The 19,074-nt window shown below is 31.5% G+C and overlaps 1 protein-coding gene and 1 pseudogene across 1 annotated transcript in view; one reads left to right on the top strand and one right to left on the bottom strand.

The window, feature by feature from the left end:
• NAALADL2 (N-acetylated alpha-linked acidic dipeptidase like 2) overlaps window positions 1-19,074 on the bottom strand; it is a 799,198-nt gene that overhangs the window by 82,637 nt on the left and 697,487 nt on the right. The window lies entirely within an intron of this gene.
• LOC112479035 lies at window positions 15,631-17,239 on the top strand (annotated as a pseudogene).

The following is a 19,074-nucleotide window of genomic DNA, read 5'->3' as shown; positions in this document are numbered from 1 at the left end:
TTACAGATTACAGTGTTGAAAGTCTCCTTAAGCTTCTCTGCGACACTACTGGGAAAGACGGGTCATTGGATTAAATCATTTATTTATCTGAATATCTGTTTTTATATCCGTAAAAATCTGGTAGGTGAAATGAAAGATTAAAGGAGACTAATTATTTCATTAAATACTGACAAAGGACTCAAACATAACACCAAAATAGAATCCCTAAAGTCAGAATTACACTTCTTGTTTTTACTATGGACATCTCACAGAGGTGTCTTAGAAATTCTTTCCCCTCCTTCTCCAATGTTAATTCCTTCCTTATCTCCAGAAAACCATTATAGCATACAAAATAGACACATTTAGAGAAAGTATATAGCATCGGTGTTACTAAACAATTCATTGACTATGAATGCCCACTAAAATTAATTTTTCCAAGAGAACAAGAACAATGAAACACTATAGCCTGTATTTTGTATTATTTTACCCTTATTCAGTCAGTATGTTCACACCAAGGATACACTAGTGCACTCAAAAACATGTCTTGTATGTACTGTTTTATCTTATTTATTTTATAATTTATTTTTTTGATTTCTTAGATATACTTTCATTGTTAGAAATAAAATAGTTTCCCTATTTAAAAAAAGAACTGATATTTTAAAAATAAATATTTAGATAAACTGTTAAAGTAGATTAATTTGTAACTACATTGGGTGATGTTTGCTATGTCTGCGGGAACAAGTGAAAACTCATGGAATATGAACAAAAGTTAAAGAGGTTATTTATTTATAGAAAATTTACTTGAATTTATTTAAATTTATTTTCTTTAACTTCTATACATATGTATATACATATATACATATATAAAATAGGCTTTTTAAAATTCCTGCAACCCCCTATATAAAACATATTTCTCCACAATAATGTTTTGTACAGTATTTATTTGTTTTTGTGGCATCAGATTTTTTCCTAAAGCAAAATAATCTGATTAAAATACTGGTTGTTAAAACACAAATATTAAATAATTGATATTATTATTGTTTCCTAAATAGTTGAAATTTTTGAAAAAGCTACGTTATGGGCAAAAGATTGTTTTATAAAAAGATACATAAAAATGGTAATATATATATATTATTCTTATTTCAAGGAACAGAAATCCACCTCTGGCTGCCATGTAGTAAAGAATTTAACTTTGCCTAAAGAGAGGTCTCGCCTTTGCTCTTGGATCATGATACGTAATATCTAAATCCTTGGAATGCCATTCCTCCTGGTAATATCTTTGTTTGCCTAGGAACCTGGAGTCATACCTGATCATCTGACAATTTGAGTTAGGGTGGGGGTGGGCATACCAGATAATCTATCAATGTGATATGGAGTAAGGTTTTTATGTCAATGATATCAGTTTACCTCTAGAGGGAGATATCAACCACAAGGGCAGCCTACCATGTCTGCATAATGGATCCTCAATAAAATCTCTGGACATCAAGGCTTAGATGAGCCTTCCTGGTTGGCAATACTCCATGAGCATTTTCATACATCATGGCTGAGAAAGTAGCACTCTCCATGATTCAGTAGAAGAGGACAATAGGAAGTTTTACACTTGGAAATCTGGAATCTGCTCTGTGCCTCTATTCCCTTGGCCGATTTTAATCTGCATCCTTTCATTGTAATAAACTATAACTGAGTATAACAGTTTTTTGAGAGTTCCATGAGTTTTCTAGTAAATTATTAAATTTGAGATTGGTCTTGGGGACTCCCAAATGTAATTAATGTTAGAGGTAAAGGAAAATTGGGACCTCCAAATTTTTATTTGGTATCAGAATTGAGGAGATCTTTTGGACTGCTTCTAGTTTTGTGCCTTCCCTGAAACAAGCTTATTTAAATAAGAGTTACCAGTAAATATTAATGAAAAACTCAGGAAAAAAGGAAATTTCAGTTTTATTTTGTTCTCATAGTTCAATAATGACACCAAAAACTTATTTTTTCTCCCATATTTTCATTTTTTTCTCCAATTTCCTAGCTTCATCTTCAGCCTAAATTTTTCTCCTAGCTTCAAGGTGGCTGAAAACTTTCTAGATACAAATCCAGAGAGTGGTAGTTTTTCCTTCTCCACCATTGGATTTCTAACCACAAATAAAAATTTGTTTATACCTATATGGGTTAGTTTTTTTTGAAAAAGAAAAAAATCACTGTGGCCAGGATAATGCCATACTTTCACTATTTCAGACCAATTAGATCATAGCAAAAATAAATTGTGAGATCAGTCCATAGAAAACTCAGGATTGCCACACAATGGGTGAGAGCTGCAATAATATTAAAGAGATGACCACAGTGTCCACTACAGAATTCCATGGTTTATCAAAAATTCATTTATAAACAAAGAAAATTAAGTTATATTCTGGTAAACTTTCACTTCTAGGCCCCTAGTTCTATGTCATTTAAGATGCAATTCAGAATAATCTATAGTTTTAAGAGACCTACAAGTACAAAAACAAGGAAAACCCCATATGAACATAGCAAATTTTCACATTAAGTTCCGCACATCACAGAAATGTAGTGATAAGGAAAAACAAGCAAACAAAAACCCAACAAACATCATTTTCAGAAAATCATAGAAACAGATTAAATTTAAGATTCTAAACATTCATAGATGGCAACCAAACCTGAGATCAGACAGAAATGACACAAAAATAAATGAGAAAAGAACTAGGAAGAGTAGTAAAAGACCCAGGAGCATCATATTTCAAAGTAGCAGAAAAATATAATTCCTAAAGATGCAGGGTTTGCCTTGAAATGCACAAGCTATATCCTTTAAATAGAGAAAATCTAATATTGATTATCTGTTTTAGAGCATATACAAAAAAAAAATTCTCAATTATTTTTATGATACAAGTTCGATATTGACCTTAAACTTTAAAAAGACTGTACTATAAAAATGCAAGCCATTCTAATTTATGGATGTTATTGCAAAAAAGTCTAGCATATTAGCAAACAGTAAAATGTATAAAGAGGGTATACGAAAGGCATTCACAATGAAATCAGAAATAGGTCAAAACGTTTAGTATCAGCACTATTATTTTTATGTTTCCTATAGGCATTAGTCTATACAATTAGGAAACAGATGTAAATTAATGATATGAAAATTGACAAGTAAGAGGGAAATAGAAAGATTTTAAACCTAAAATACCCAATATGAATTGAAAAAAATAATTACAAAAGAATGAGAACTTCAGTAACATCTTTAATTATCAAATTAATAGTTTCATAAGATATGCAACTCTATAGAGACAGAAATTATATATACTCTAGACAAGCAAGAGTTTCATTTTAGAATAACCTAAAAATTAAGAGAGAAAGAGAGAAATGCTTCTAAGACATTGGAGTAGATCTGAAGTGAGACCCAGGAAGCTAAATTAAAAATCTTCCATGGAAACTGCATTCTTCATTGGGATAAAGAAAGAGATACAGATATAGAACTATATAGCTCTAACATGCTGTTAAATAATTCAGACAAAAGTAATGCTTATGTTCTGAGTTCTGTATCTTTGACCCAATTTGTATTATAGGTTAAGGTACCTGAAGTTATTCAGCTGTGAAATCTTACCCTTCTCAAGACCTCATGTGGTATTTTCTATTTCACATTTTCAAAAAGTTAAATTCAGCCCCTCCATTTGGTGTTTGCCTCAAACTTATTAGATCATTTCCTCCCAAGATTTGTCATTTTACCTGCAGTAACTGGTAGGAGGAAAGTCCTAGATATTTTCCTCTACTTCCTTTATCCCTCTAAAGCCACGATACTCCTGTTCTGTGTTTTACCTTTTACATTTACAGTCACATTTTTAATTTGGCCCAGATATGACTGACTCACAAGTCACAGTACGAATTCTGGAATAAAAATTCTCTCAGGTTCCATGAAGGACTACAGAACCAAACTTTCTCTGCTTATTTATATAGTCACTAAGTCTAGATCTTCTATGTATTTTGTGTACATACTAAAATTTCTCCTAAGCATAATTCTCAATGCAGGAAATATTACTAAATCCCTGAACTGTTTTGAAGGGTATTTCAATATATTTGTTTAATAATGCAATTAATTTCAGTTGATAATAATTCCAAAGATATAATTTAGAATTGGAAAGAAAAAAGGGAGCTAAATGTAATAGAAAAAAGTGTAAATACTCTTGGAATTTAGCTAATAATGCCCACTGAGTAAAAGGACATTTCAAAGTCACAGGTTCTTTTAGACTGAAGCTTGTGGAGATTTTGAAAAAGGCTAGAGTAAAGAATACAAATGTCAGAATGACAATTCTCTAAATATCAGGGATCAATACAACTTTCCTCATCAAAAAAAAAAAAAAAAGAAACATTTAAGTCAATTTATCCTGCAAATTGCAATAATTTGCGGAAGCATTCATTAGGAATGTTCGCAGTGTCTGAAAAGAATAATCCTGCATTTACCAGATAACCATGTGGCAGGTACAGTTTGACTAACCATACAGTCACATGTGAGGAGTCCGGTTCCTGGTTAAAAAAACATTGTGTGATTATTCAGGACTGACCATAGGCAACTGAAAAAGCATTATCTGTCAGGCCTCATGGGGGAAGCTGCCCCATTCACATGGGACTTTGTGCACAGCCAGTGAGCTGCAGTTGCTGAAGGAGTCACTCGCTGAAGGGGACTCAGGCACCCTTGTCAACCAGGCTCTTTGCTATTTGCATTTTGAGCCTCAGTGCCTTCATTCCCAGTCTTTACCAGAAGTTTTGTCGCAGGTCCTCTTCCGTAATCTTTGCTAAGGTCTCATTGGAGGGACTGAGGTGAATGCAGCGGAGAAAAATGTAACTTAAGGACACTTCCTCGCTCTAAGTGTTCAGAATTTACCATTTCTAGCCCTTTCTCCTTACCCTCTTCTATACCCCAGGTGCATAAAACTATCCGAGCCTTTTGTTCTGTACTCCTGCAACAGTAAGCCCATGCCCCACATCTGTGCTGATCCTCCCGACACTTGACTGGTGCATCTTTCCATGGCAGAAAATAGAACAGGGGAGCCAGAGCTCCCTCTGGTTTTAAACTCTTGCTTATATCATCACAGTAAATGATTAAAGACTCAAGTCTTCCATTTTTAGCTTGTTTTTTTTTTTTTTTTAAATTGGTTACTTCCACCCTTGATAGATAGTTTAGCTCTGTCTCTCCCATTTAAGCTAAGCTCTCGACAACATGTTGACATAGGTTCTACAATATTACTCCACAACCTTGCTATTTTTAACACAAAAATACAGTTAACCTCTCAATATGGTCTCATTTCTTATAAAAATGTTGATATATATTGAGAAAATACATAGAAAAACTATTTAGATTACTTTATAGCCTCAACAAGTATTTATTAATTTCTCATCCTAAAGAACCCAAAGAGTCTTCATAATTATAAAGTTATTTTGTTCTACATCACAGAGCTTTCATATAGGATCTTAACTTTAGGATTCCTAAACATGCAGAATACTAATTTGTGCTTTGAGAACTTTTCCTACTCTTCAGTTATATAACAAACAGGCTTGAAAAGAGTATAAGCTTTGGACCAGATGTTCTGATTCTGTTCCTTACTAGATCATAATCCAGGACCAGTCCATAATGATTTCTGACTTTTCTACCTCAAATGTTATTAAGAAGATTAGGTGGGGCTACTATGTAAACTGTTATATGTTCTCTTCAGAATTTTTGAAACTCATAAAGATATGCATAAACAGTAAAAAATTTAATGAATATTAGTAATAATACATTTGATCTTTCTGGATCAAAGATATGTTATCAGATTAAAAATGTTAATACACATACAACACTTAGAATAGTGAATAGACATAGCTCATTACTTCTTGTATTGAACTTACATCATCATCATCATTATCAAAATCTTATCATCAATAAATATGTAGTGTAAATGGAACAAACTGAAGAAAAAATATAACTAGAAGAATCTATGATCAGTGACCATAGATTAATAAGGTTATTCTTGCTTTTGTAAATCACTAGATATTTTACAACCACATCACTATCATTCTTCAAAGTACAGTTTACCATTCTAGAAAATACTGATATTACTCAAAACATTTTTGGAACATGCTACATTGAAAATGCCTTCGTAATTTATAAATGAAGTTATTTTATTAATTTATAATTATATTTCACTTTCAAAGGCTGAATTTCCAATACCCAATTTCATCATCTGCTTTATTTACTAAATTACTTATTTGATAAGTAATTATCTGTTTTATTTACCAAATTACAATTACTTTTTTATTCTAAATTTACTTGTTATTGTTGTCAGAGTCAGATTAATCACTTAAAGATACCAATTTGCCACTATTTAGGAGTTTGTTAAAGAAAGTTTTTCCTGTTTTAGAACAAGTCATTTATGTAGAATGAGATTCAAATTCTGGCTTTGCCACCCCATAATTTTGTAACTTAGACAAGTTACTCAAACTCTAATATTTGATTTCTTCATATGAAAATGAGAATAATAAGTTTAAATGCATAGAATGAGATTAAATACAATAATGTGAAGAAAATATAGAAGAGAATGTGTTCACAGTAAACACCATGGGTTATAGCAGTTTGGCCCACTTGTTTTATTATGGTTTTTCTCTAACATTGGACATCCTTCACATAAAGATATGTTTAAAAATTATATATTTTACAAATAGTCATGAAAAACCTGGTTTTTTAAAGAAAATTATTTTTTTTTAATTTAAATTAGTTTCATGTATACAGTACATTGGTTAGACATTTATAGAGTTCATAAAACTATATAGATTGCTCCCTCCCTCCCCTGGTCCTCCACCTAGCCAACATATTAATGCTAACTGCATTCCCTCTGTTGTGCTCACCATCCCTGTGCCCAATTATCAACTACTAATTTGTACTTCTTCAACTCTTCACCCCATTCTCCCAGCCCTCAACCAAAAATTAATTTTTTTAAGGAATAAACATGACTGGGGCAGTCATGTAACATGTTTGTTATATAAATCTTCATAAAGTAAATAATCTAAAGTTAATATATAATTATATTATTTAATCAAAGTAGGACTTTTAATATTTTACTTAAAATTGTATTTAATGCATTTATATGCAAATATCCACTAATTGTCATAGCAGGGGAGTTTCATTAAAACCTAGGTTAATTGAAAATCTCTTCACTTGCTTACTATTAGATCTAATTATCTGCTTGCCTTTAAATGTTTGAACATTTACTGTCCATTTGTAAATGGAAATTTTTTGAAGGCTGGAAGTAAATTTGATCAGGGCTTCTTTTATATTTTATAAGATGGTCTATATTCAAACCTGGAATTAAGATATGCAGTTATTCTTTAATAACCTGTTAATATCCTTCATAATTAAATAATGTATATAATCCTAATTATTAATTTTCTTTATTGTTGCTTTTGTAGTGGTTAGCCATCATCTAATCTCCATAGCTACTAATCTTATTATACCATAAAAGTGCTAAGATATTTTTTAATCAGCCTTTAATAAAATTCATAAAGAAAGTATCATTAAACATCTAAGAACAATGGGACACAATCTTGTAGATGAAAAGCAGTTAAGTCCAAGAAATAAAGAAATGGTGGTTAGGAGAATTATTTGTTTACCCACTGGGATAGTTAATTTTGTCTCAACTGGGCCTCAGGGTTACCATATATTTGCTGGGTGTGTCTACGAGGGGGATTTTGAATAAGATTAACATTTAAATTGGCAGGCTGAGCAAAACAAATTGCCCTTCCTAATGTCTGTGGGCCTCAGTCAATCGGTTCCAGGTCTGATTGGGAGAAAAAGTCTGTCTGATTTTCAGTAAGAGAGAATTTTTTTCTGTCTGAATGCCTCTGCCCTGGAACATCAGCTTTTTCTCTTGCTTTCACACTTGAACTGAAGCACTGGCTCTTTCTGGTCTGAAGTCAGCTGCCCTTCAAATGGGAACTCCACCATCAGCTCTCGTGGGTCTCAGGCCTCCAGACTCAGACTGGAGCTAAACAATCAATTTTCCTGTGTCTCTAGCTTGCTGACAACTCACCCAAAAGATCCAGGACTTGTCTCCATCCATAATTATGTGAGCTAATTCCTTATAATAAATCTCTTTATATATATAAATAAAAATATAGATACAGGTATAAATATAGATATATACATAGACCTATAGCTAGCTAGAGATATAGATACATATCTAGATATATATACACATACATATGGACTATAAATAAATTTATAAAATATATATTTAAGTAAATATTTTTATATCTATATATTAAAGATCTTTATATTCTTTTTCTGCTAAATGAGCATTCAATATGAATCATCGATAAGTTATTAAGTTATTAGGTTTCCTTTGAAAATATTGGACTATGTAGACATAGCCATTGGTTATACTTCATACTTTTAGTTTTGCTTTCTAGAGACCTAATAACCTCTCATAATTTTCTGGGATTCCTATCATCATTCTATCTAGCTGTATTTCAGCCAACACAGAGAGATTATACACAGTTTGTTGATTTTTATATTGATTTTCTTTGAGATCTCTCATTTTGATTTTGTTATAGGTTTCCTTAGGGGCATTACATATTCACCTTATACAGTAATATCACATAGACTAAGTAAACTGTGTATTTTTTTCGCATAATAGGATAAGGGAATTTTAAGGATAAGAGTTATAACAAGCAATTGAAAATCGCGGACATACAAATCAATGCATTTCTAATTCTACTCCTTTAGTTCACAGACAGATATAAATAAACCCATAAAAATGAAAAAAAAAAAGCAAACTAAAAATAATATACGCTGACTAAACAAAATTCTTTAACTGGTTATGCATTGATTTTAAAAAGATCACTTTTATTATTTTTGTGTCCTATTTCAAGACTAAATTCCTGCCATTATCTCCACTATCTTCTGGAACTTGTTTTAAGTAGATATTAAAAATTTGGCAATCTATTTTATAGTCTACTGTAACTGCTCTATTATATTTATTATGTCTTCATCTCATGCTATATTCTAGATTTTAATTCCTCAGTGCTAACTTCAAATTCATTAGTTCTTTCTGTAAGTGTCTAGTCAAATGCAAAACCTATTGCATTTTTTTATATTTCAATAACTATATTTTTATTTCTAGGTTTCATAAGTACTTTCTTTTCCTATTTATATACTTTTAATCTATTATCTGAACTTGAATAAACATGTATTATAAAGTTACATAACATTTTTTCAAAAGAGAATTTATATTCTAAATGAGTTTTAGCTGCCTTTTTCACAATAAAAAATTATATTAAAAATTATATTTCCTTTTATTTGGAAACTGGGTTTCTAGGTTGACGTTTACTTGAATGAAAAGTTTTTGTTTAATTATTTTCTCCTTGTGATGATTTTTCTCTTTCCAGTGGTATTATGGTTGGTGCCAAATAAATCTGATCCGAAGTGATAATGACGTTTTGGAACTTTTAACACAAGAAGCTACTGGGAAAATCAGTCTTGGAAAGATTCAGCCTCTAAGCCAATGGACAATTTGGTTCAATTCCTAACTTCTTTAGGCTTACAGTTTATGGAAAGCTACAATTACACACAGAAATTGATAAGATTTGTTTTTTTAAACCTAATTTCACTTGCAGCAGAATACAACATATGCCTTGAGTAGGATTTTGATCCCATTTAAGAGCGTCACATTAAGATATTTACATTGCTTGGGAAATGAACTCCTCATTGCCAATGCATCGATATGACTCTTTTAATTATGTATTTTAACATTTTACCCGTTGTCGTATGTTTGGAATAAAGGTATCAAATAATGAAAATAGAGTCATTATGAAAAAAAATTATCAAATATTTTATAATACTTCTTTTAGAACAATCTAAAAAACCATACAAATGTATGAGCATGGCTTTAAGACTTTAAAATAAAAGTATGTACAAGTTATGGACAAGAAAATTCTTATTGTAGATCACTTATCAGCTTATTATGGTATTAAAACTATCATATTTAAATTCTAACATTTAGAAAGTATAGTAGTGGCTTGAACTAAACTAATTATTTCATAAAATTAGAAATATTCTGAAAAATATAATAAAGGAGATTTCTATGAGTCATAATAAATACACAATCTTCAGATTATAAATTATACTTATTTTGTTAATAATTTGGTTTCTACTTTTAAATACTGTAAACAAACAATTCTCAAATTTATTGTGATATAGCATACCAATAAAACATAAAAGCAGAAAATAAAAATTGAGAATGAAAAATAAATTTATATAACAATTTTAAAGGATGTTCATTATCGAATTTTCACTGATACTTGCATATTATGTAACACAATTCTTATGTAGAACAGAAACAAGCTTGTGAGTCAGAACTTAGTTCTGCTGTTCAGTAGGTTTATTTTCATTTTGTTAATGCTTTCCTTTGCTGTGCAAAAACTCTTTAGTTTGTTGAAGTTCCATTTGTTTATTTTTTCTTCTGTTTCCTTGCCCAAAGAGAGATACCCCCAAAAAAAATATTGCTAAGAGCAATGTCAAAGAGTTTCCTGCCTATGTTTTCTTTGGGGAGTTTTATGGTTTCAGGTCTTATCCTTAAGTCTTTAATACATTTGGAGTTTATTCTTATATATGGTGTAAGAAAGTGATCGAGTTTTATTCTTTTGAATGTGTCTGTCCAGTTTTTTCAACACCATTTATTGAAGAGATTGTTTTTACCCTATTGTATATTCTTGCCTCCTTTGTCATATTAATATGACCATATAGGTATGGGTTCATTTCTCAGTTTTCTGTTCTGTTCCACTGATCTATATATCTATTTTTATGCCAGTATCACACTGTTTAAATTACGATAGCCTTGTAGTATAGTCAAATATTTGCCAATGATACATTTGGTGAAGGGTTAATATCTAAAATATATAAGGAACTCATGCAACTTAACAACAACAAAAAAATCTGATTTTAAAAAATGGGTACAGGATCTGAATATACATTTCTCCAAAGAAGACTTACAAGTGGCCAGCAGATATATGAAAAGATACTCAACATTACTAATCATAAGGGAAATTCAAATTAAAACCACAACGAACTATCACCTCACATCTGTCAGAATGGCTATCATGAAGAAATCAACAAACAACAAGTGTTGGTGAGGATGTAGAGAAAAAGAATCCCTCATGTATGGTTGGTGGGATTGTAAATTGGCACAGCCACTATGGAAAACAGCATGGAGCTTCCTCAAAAAATTAAAAATAGAATTACCATATGATCTAGCAATGCCTCTTCTGGGTATTTATCCGAAGAAATCTAAAACACTAATTTGAAAAGACATAAATGCACCCCTTTGTTCATTGCAGCATTATTTATACACACATAACTAAGATATTAATGCAAACAGTGTCCATCAATAAGCAAATGAATAAAGAAGAGGTGGTACATATATACAATGGAATATTACTTAGCATAAAAAAGAATGAAATTTCTCCATTTGCGACAACACGGATATACCGAGAGGGTATTATGCTAAGTGAGATAAGTTAGGCAGAGAAAAATATTATGTGATTTCGCTTATAAGTGAAATCTAAAAAAACTAAATAAACAAACAAAACAGACACTCATAAATATAGATAACAAACTGATTGTTGCCAGATGGGAAAGTAATTGCGTAGTTGAGCGAAAAAGGTGAAGGGATTAAGAAATACAAATTGGCAATTATAAAACAGTCATGAGGAAGTCAAGTATAGCATAGAGAATATAGTTAAAAATATTGTAATTGTGTATGGTGTTAGATGGCCACTAGATTTATTGAGGTAATCATTCTGTAAGTTATATAAATATCTATGTTGAAACTAATATAATATTGTATGTCAACTGTAATTGAAAAAAATTAAAAAAATAAAAAGATAAATTTGGTTCTGGAATCTAATAGGCCTGGATGTGAATCCAGGCTTGGGCATTCACTAGCAGTGTGGCTTTGGCTCAGAATTACAACCATTTTTAACCTCAGATTTCTTATTTGTAATATGGGGATAATAGCTATATCTACCTCATAAGAGTTTTGTGAAGATTAAATGAAATCAAATATGTGAAGCATATAACGTTGTCCAGCACAAGGTTAGTGCCAACAATTGTTATTTTGAGAAATCAAACAAATAAATAAATAATTTTTTTCATTAACATAATATAAACCTTTGCTAGTGATATATATATAATATACATATTATATATATATAATAATTATATATATAATCACTGGCACTGGGCCATGAGTTCCTCAAGAAAAGATCGTTTTTGAATCTTCAAGATCTAGCACAGTATCTACAATAGATTAAAGGGGTTCAGAACAGGCCTTTCCAAAATGTGCCTGTTTGGAATGCAGATTATTTTGAGCTTAAAGCAATTGTGATCCTACAAGTTCAAAAGAAACTTTTACCTCTCTGTTAAAGAATTTAAATTGGGGGCCTTGCCCATAATAAGTGTTATCACCAGAAACAATTTTTATGATCTATCTATAGGACAGGGCAAACTTCGAATTATTGAATATCTGCTCTTCTTATCATCCTGTGAATGACTTTTCTCCCCACCGAAGCCCCAAGATGCCTTACCTCATCCTTACCTCAGAATGTCACATATACCTCATTTTACCTTTCTGTCCCTGAGCCTCTCATGCGGGGTCTCTGAATGTCATATATGTAGGTTTTCCCTATATATGTATGTAATTAAGTTTGGTTATTTTCTCTTGTTAATCTATCTCATGTAGATTTAATTATTCAACCAGCTTAACAAAATCTTGAGAGGTAGAGGGAAATTTCTTCCTCCCCCACAAAATAAAGAAACAAACAAACAAACAAATGGAAAGCACAGACATATTCCTTTAGAGGCTCACATATATAAAACAAAAATCTATTTACTGAAACACTGGACATTTCTTATGCAGTCAAAATCACCATAGTACATTTTTTAGCATGTAATGATAAAAAAGCATTTTAAAGATACTAAACTATCAAAGAACAGGGCTTTCCTGAAATGTGATATTAAGGTTAATATACCTCTAAACTTCTAACACCTCAAAGCAATTGCTATAAACCTCAGGGCACTTCTGAGCTTTTTGAAGTTCTTAAAGATTTGGTACCAGTGATCACAATTTCATCCAAAAGTAAGGAGAATCTTTTATTCTCACCATTTTTTTTTAAGCAGGTGAAAATTTGTGTGAAGTCATCCAGTCATCCTTTTTTTCCTCACCTTTCCCTCCTATCAACTCGATTTTTTACTATACTATCTTGACTTATCTGAGCTCAAGTTCCAAATTCTGTTTCTGCTTATTTATTATACTTTTTACTGAGAAATTTTTGCTCAAACTGAGTCTCTAAAATGCATGACATAGGCAATTTTCATGGTAAGAAAATCACTAGCAAATACAGCTTTCCCTCACTTCTCAGGCATAGCAGTTGCTGATGTTAATGGAGCTAGTCATTTGCTTATCACGGGTAAAATAGATTTCATATTGATTGGTTTGACTCAGGACTATGGTATTCCAATTAAGATTGCTAAAAAGAACTATAGAATTGTAAAAAAAAAAAATAATAATAATATGAACTGAGCCACTTCAAAATGGAGTTGGAGCTGTTATCCCAGAGGAACTGCCTTACACGCTGTTTTACTCCTCAAACCCGGGAATGCTGGCAAAACAACCTTCAACCTGGGTCTAAAACATCAATTATATTAACAATGTTTGCAAAGCTGACAGGGAAGCAGATAGTATGACTACCTGACTGAAAATTAAAAACGTTCATTAGAATTAGCATCACTACGTTAGTTTATCTGCACCTATAGAAATTCCTCCCTTTTATTCAAGTAATGATTCCCCTTCCCTTTTTCATAAATATGCCTCAACCTGTGCTCTTGAATAACTATTCTTTTGGATCTTTTTGCCTTTCACTTTGGCCTTTTATTTTGACATTAACATCCAAACTTCAAGTTAAAACAAGCAGTGATGCAATGACATACAGATAGATATTTATACTCTGATATAAGTCGCTAGCAATTCCACACTATAGATGATGTTCAGGTTCATTTCCAAAAAGACAAGATAGTGGAATGAAAGTGGACTTTAGATTATAAAAATCACACTTTACTGCCACATTTTTTTTTTAACTTTAGAATCATTCATATATCGGCCATTAGCCTATACTTCAAATCTCACTTCTTTTTTTAAAAGAAATTGTGTTTTATCAAGCGCTTTCCTTCAAAAGCAACTAATATCCATAATAGCAGGTCTTTAGCACAAAACTCTCTTAGAGCTAATTCTGAAGTTCTCCCTCTACAGCTCCTGTTGTGTTTTCTACTGTTGAATGATATGACAAGGTCATATGTACACAAAGCATGTCACTGAATTCAGGGAGCTGGTGAAGGCAATAAACCACTCTTTTCACTCCTATATTTTAACAAATATCAAGTTTAAACAGAATATTGTGTTCCCTGATTTACATTTTTATAGTTCTAATGATAAAATAATACATTTTAAGTGACCCAAAGAAGCCAAAAAACAAACAAATAAAATCCCAGAAACCTAGAAGGAATGACACTCTTTAATTAAAGCTACAATATTGTAATTTTGCTATCTAATGGCCCAGCTACCAGCTTCTGTCTAACCCTTTGAACCTTCCAACTTCCTCATGAATTCCTTGAGAGACAGGATTTTTCAGTCACGTCTAATTTAACTATGAATATGTAGATACCTGAAGACCACCTACTCAGGTAGTGGAGAACTGAGGCAATTATCAGAGTAATTCAAGCAGACAAATTTCCTACTGAAGAAGAGATAATGTTTACTTGAACTATTCAGATTGGCTGTCTATAATAATTAAATTCATTAACTTGCTCCTTCTCTTCACTTTGCCTCTGAACACACAGCCTTTTTGCTATTGAAAATACACAAGTCATCTCAAATATCTATTTGTGAGTTTACAAAACACTAATGATTACTTGCAAAATAAGTTCACAAGTTTAATAAACTATAATTCCCAGAGAATTAGAGGGAGCATCCCTGGAGGGGTTATAAAGATGGAAAAAGAAGGATAAATCATAACAAGTTCTTTCTGATTCTCTAAGATCTAACCCCCATCCAAGTGACCTGGCTGTAGGTGAAACTTGCACAACCACCCCCACCACACACATGCACACCATTATGTCATTGGTCAGCCATCCGAGATTCATATTAAATTTTAATAAATTTAATAATTTAATAATAATTGTGTTAATAAGAGTCTGTAGTCCTTCATCTTTAAAGGCAACAAGCAGGCTTTTTTAGCATACAAGAATTTAGAGATCAAAGTACTTTTAAACCCTTTTTTAAAAAATAAAATAACCTCGTTTATTTCCACAGGTCTCTAGTCATGTAGCTCTAATTCTTGGCATTGCTTTTCTTCTGCTATCTATCACCATACCCAATCCTTCAAATCTTCACTGTTATTAAAGCCACCTTCAGGGAGTCATCACACTGGAGTCTCTTCAGATTTCTCCTCACCAATCATACCACTAACATCATGTTTGCTTGCTTGGATAACCAAGACTGAACCCAGGATATAGGGATTGATGCAACTTGATTAGGAGGAAGTCAAAACAGCCCCTACCTAGAAATAAGTATGAAAAACTCTGGGGAGAAACTAGTTAAAAAGAAAAGGAATCTTGATGAGATTCTCAAATTTGAGAAGACTTTCTATCAAGAACACATTACTTTGGCTAGAAATAGCAGAAGTGGAAGCACACCAAAGAAGCAAGGAAATTAGAGGTCATAAGTACCCAAAGCCAGCTGACACATCTATGAAACAAACTACCCTGTAAATGTTCTGGATGTATCTGCAAGATAAAACTTATTGAACCCAATATTGCTCAAGCTCAGGGATCTCCATTTGCTCTGAACAGGTTGGATATAATTGGAGTAGCTCAGATGGATTCAATCTTTAGCTATTTCTACAGAAAGAGAGGGGATGAGCTTATTTTCTTGGAGCTGGTGCCAACTCAAGAACTGACGTACAGGTAAAGCGAATAGTTGCTGAATATTGTAAAACATATAGCTTATAGTCAACTTGTATCTATGGAAATGCTCCCGAGTGACCACAATGTAATTTGGAGAGAGATTTGGAAATCTGTATTGCAACACCGGGAAGATAGATTGACTTTTAGTGCATGAGAAAATCAATCTGAGAAAAACAAACTACTTTTTCCTGGATGAAGCATACAGAATGCCTGAAATGAGATTTACTCCATACAAGATTATATATCAGTTAAGATCTGGTAGGCAAGCCCTAATGTAGAGTGCAACTTGGCCAAAAGAAGTAAAACAGCTTGCTGAAGACTTCCTAAAATATTATATTCATATAAACAGTAGTATACTAAAACTAACAACAACAACAACAACAAAACAATATTCTTCAGATTGTGGATATATATGACATATGCAAGGTAGAAAAACCTAATGGGAACTAATAGAATGGGTCTTGAGTGACAGGAAAAGAAAACCATTGTTTTTGAGAAACCAGAAGAAGATATGATGAGCTTATCAGAGAAATGAGAAGAGAGTAGACTTTCATGAGTATCCATGGAGACAAGAGTAAACAGGAAAATCACTGGGTTCTAAATTAATTCAAACACAGAAAATTTGTTATAATAATTGTTACTAATATGGTTTTCAGAGGGCTACATGTAGAAGATGTAAAATATGTCCTCACAGGCTTATATTCATCTAATTGGAAGATATGCTCACAATACTACAATACTTTCTTCCTACCTAATAACATAAAACAAGTTTAAGTTACTTTATCTCTGCTTCATGAAGCCAATCAGGCAATTAATCTCAAATTGTTTCAGCAGTCAAAGACAGGCATTCAGGTCATTCCAGGGGTAGAGGAGGCATGAAGGATGACCATAGAGCCCATTATTTACACTAAAGGGATGGATTTAAAACCTTTACATACAGAGAAAATTATAACAAAGGTTACTTAAATCTGCTTAAGAGACATTTGGGGGCAAAAACTCAAAATGGTGTTTACAGTACTGCAAATTACATCTGTGCTTTGAAAGTCATTTTGTATCTGTTGTTATATAGACTGATTTTAGGATTGGTAATTCAACAGACACCAGAATAGTTATGATAGCACTTCAGCAATAAGGAATTAATGTTCCAAATATGCACATGGTATGAACCAACAGCCATATGCATATGCTGCGAACTGTGGCTGCACCTGTGAATGATATCTAGTGCCAATTGCATATTCTCAGTAAGGCTTTGGAAGTATATGTAGATGTCTGTTTTTCATAATTGCCCTTTATATCGATGTTATCACATAAAATAGTTATTTAAGAAAAGCAGACATGACTGCAGTGAGCAGTATTATAGTTCAATTTTTGCTATTTAAATTGGATATACTTCTATATTCCTGAAACAATTTTTAGTGGTTTTTTTGGGGGAGGTACTATAAAATACAGGTAGTTTTTTATAAAAGTAGTCACACAGTGTTTTAAAATACAATAATTCAATGCAATGCCTGTCCTTCAAAGAAAAAAAACGAAGACTAAGTAGAAATTGTATTTTATTATATATATATATATGATGCCATGTAAAGTTTGCTTAAATGAAGTGTATTTTTAAATGTAAAAGATAAAATTACTGTTAAAATGTAAAACGGAACTCTATCCAAATAAGAGATTACTCAAATAGCACTTAATAAGCAAATTTGGTAAAAAAGCTGGTATTAAGCATTGGATCCAATTCAATTAATAAACAAACAGTTGGAAGTTACTATAATAAAACAAAATATATTCTTAGAAATATAAATTACAAAAAAAAATATTAGCTATCAAGGTTTGGGGTTCAGTGAAAGGAGTACTAAGTATGTTATTTTGGCATCTTACAAGCAGAGATTTAATGGATGCCATCTTAAATTGAAACAAATAGTAAAAAAGAGCGTAATGAATCCAAGTTTTCAAATTTTATTGCAGGCTCTTACAGAAACTGATAAATCTTATAAAGAATAAAAATTAAATATAATGCCTCTTTTCTTAATATAACATGCAAATAATTACTTTATTAAAATATTATCTATCATCTACCTCTGCTCATCTCTACTTTACAATTGTATATTTACATCAAGATTATTAAAATAATGTTCATAAAATATTAACAATGTTTTTTGGAAATGTGGGATTTGGGTTAACTTTCAAAAATTTTAACCTTTATACTCTTCTCTATTGATTGAAATTATTATAGTAAGAATCTATCAGAAGGTACTGGCAACACTGGTTTCCTTGAGAAGAAAAATTTGGTGACTAGGAAACATAAATATGAGGAAACTGTTCACAATCTTCCCCTTGGTAACTTTAGCATTTTGAATCTTGTGAATACCTTAGTAATTGAGAAAAACAAAGTAAGTTAAAATTATTTTAGTGATTTTATAAAATTCACAGACACACACACACACACACACACAGAGAAATTTAGAAATCTAAAGTCATTAATATTTATAACTAATTGAAATCTTAAATTCAACTCTACTCCCAAAACTCTACAATTGTATTGATATGTGGATATATCAACATAAAGCCCTTGTCAGAACTTATTATAAAATACATTCTCATGACTGATAAAAGTGCAGAAACATTGTTTTTTCCATGAATAATATTACATAGTTATCTATCTCCATTTAGTCTGATGATGCTCTGATCCCTGAGACAAAGCAATGTCCAGTTCTAAATAAGATAGTTTTACGATGTGAAAATACTGTAAATTGTTTAAAGACCTGTAAAAGACATTCTTAGAAGAGAGACTATAAATAAGTCTGCCTGCTAAAGGAATATTTTATCACAGATTAAGAGTTTAGCATTATTAGACATTACCTTATAAATGATAAAAAGCAATTTTATAAGATATTATCAAAGTAAACTTTTGCATTTTAACAATATTGTAACAAAGAATTGAAATAATTTAAGCTTGTTAAATAATCATTGATATTTTCAATAATTCATTTCTAAAAAAATGAGAAAAAACATTCTTTTAAATATTAAAATCACCTCTATTATGAATGAGTGCT

Source organism: Pteropus alecto, unplaced genomic scaffold, assembly GCF_000325575.1.
Source record: "Pteropus alecto unplaced genomic scaffold, ASM32557v1 scaffold33, whole genome shotgun sequence".
Lineage (NCBI taxonomy): Eukaryota > Metazoa > Chordata > Mammalia > Chiroptera > Pteropodidae > Pteropus > Pteropus alecto.
This window is presented reverse-complemented; position numbering and strand designations above follow the sequence as displayed.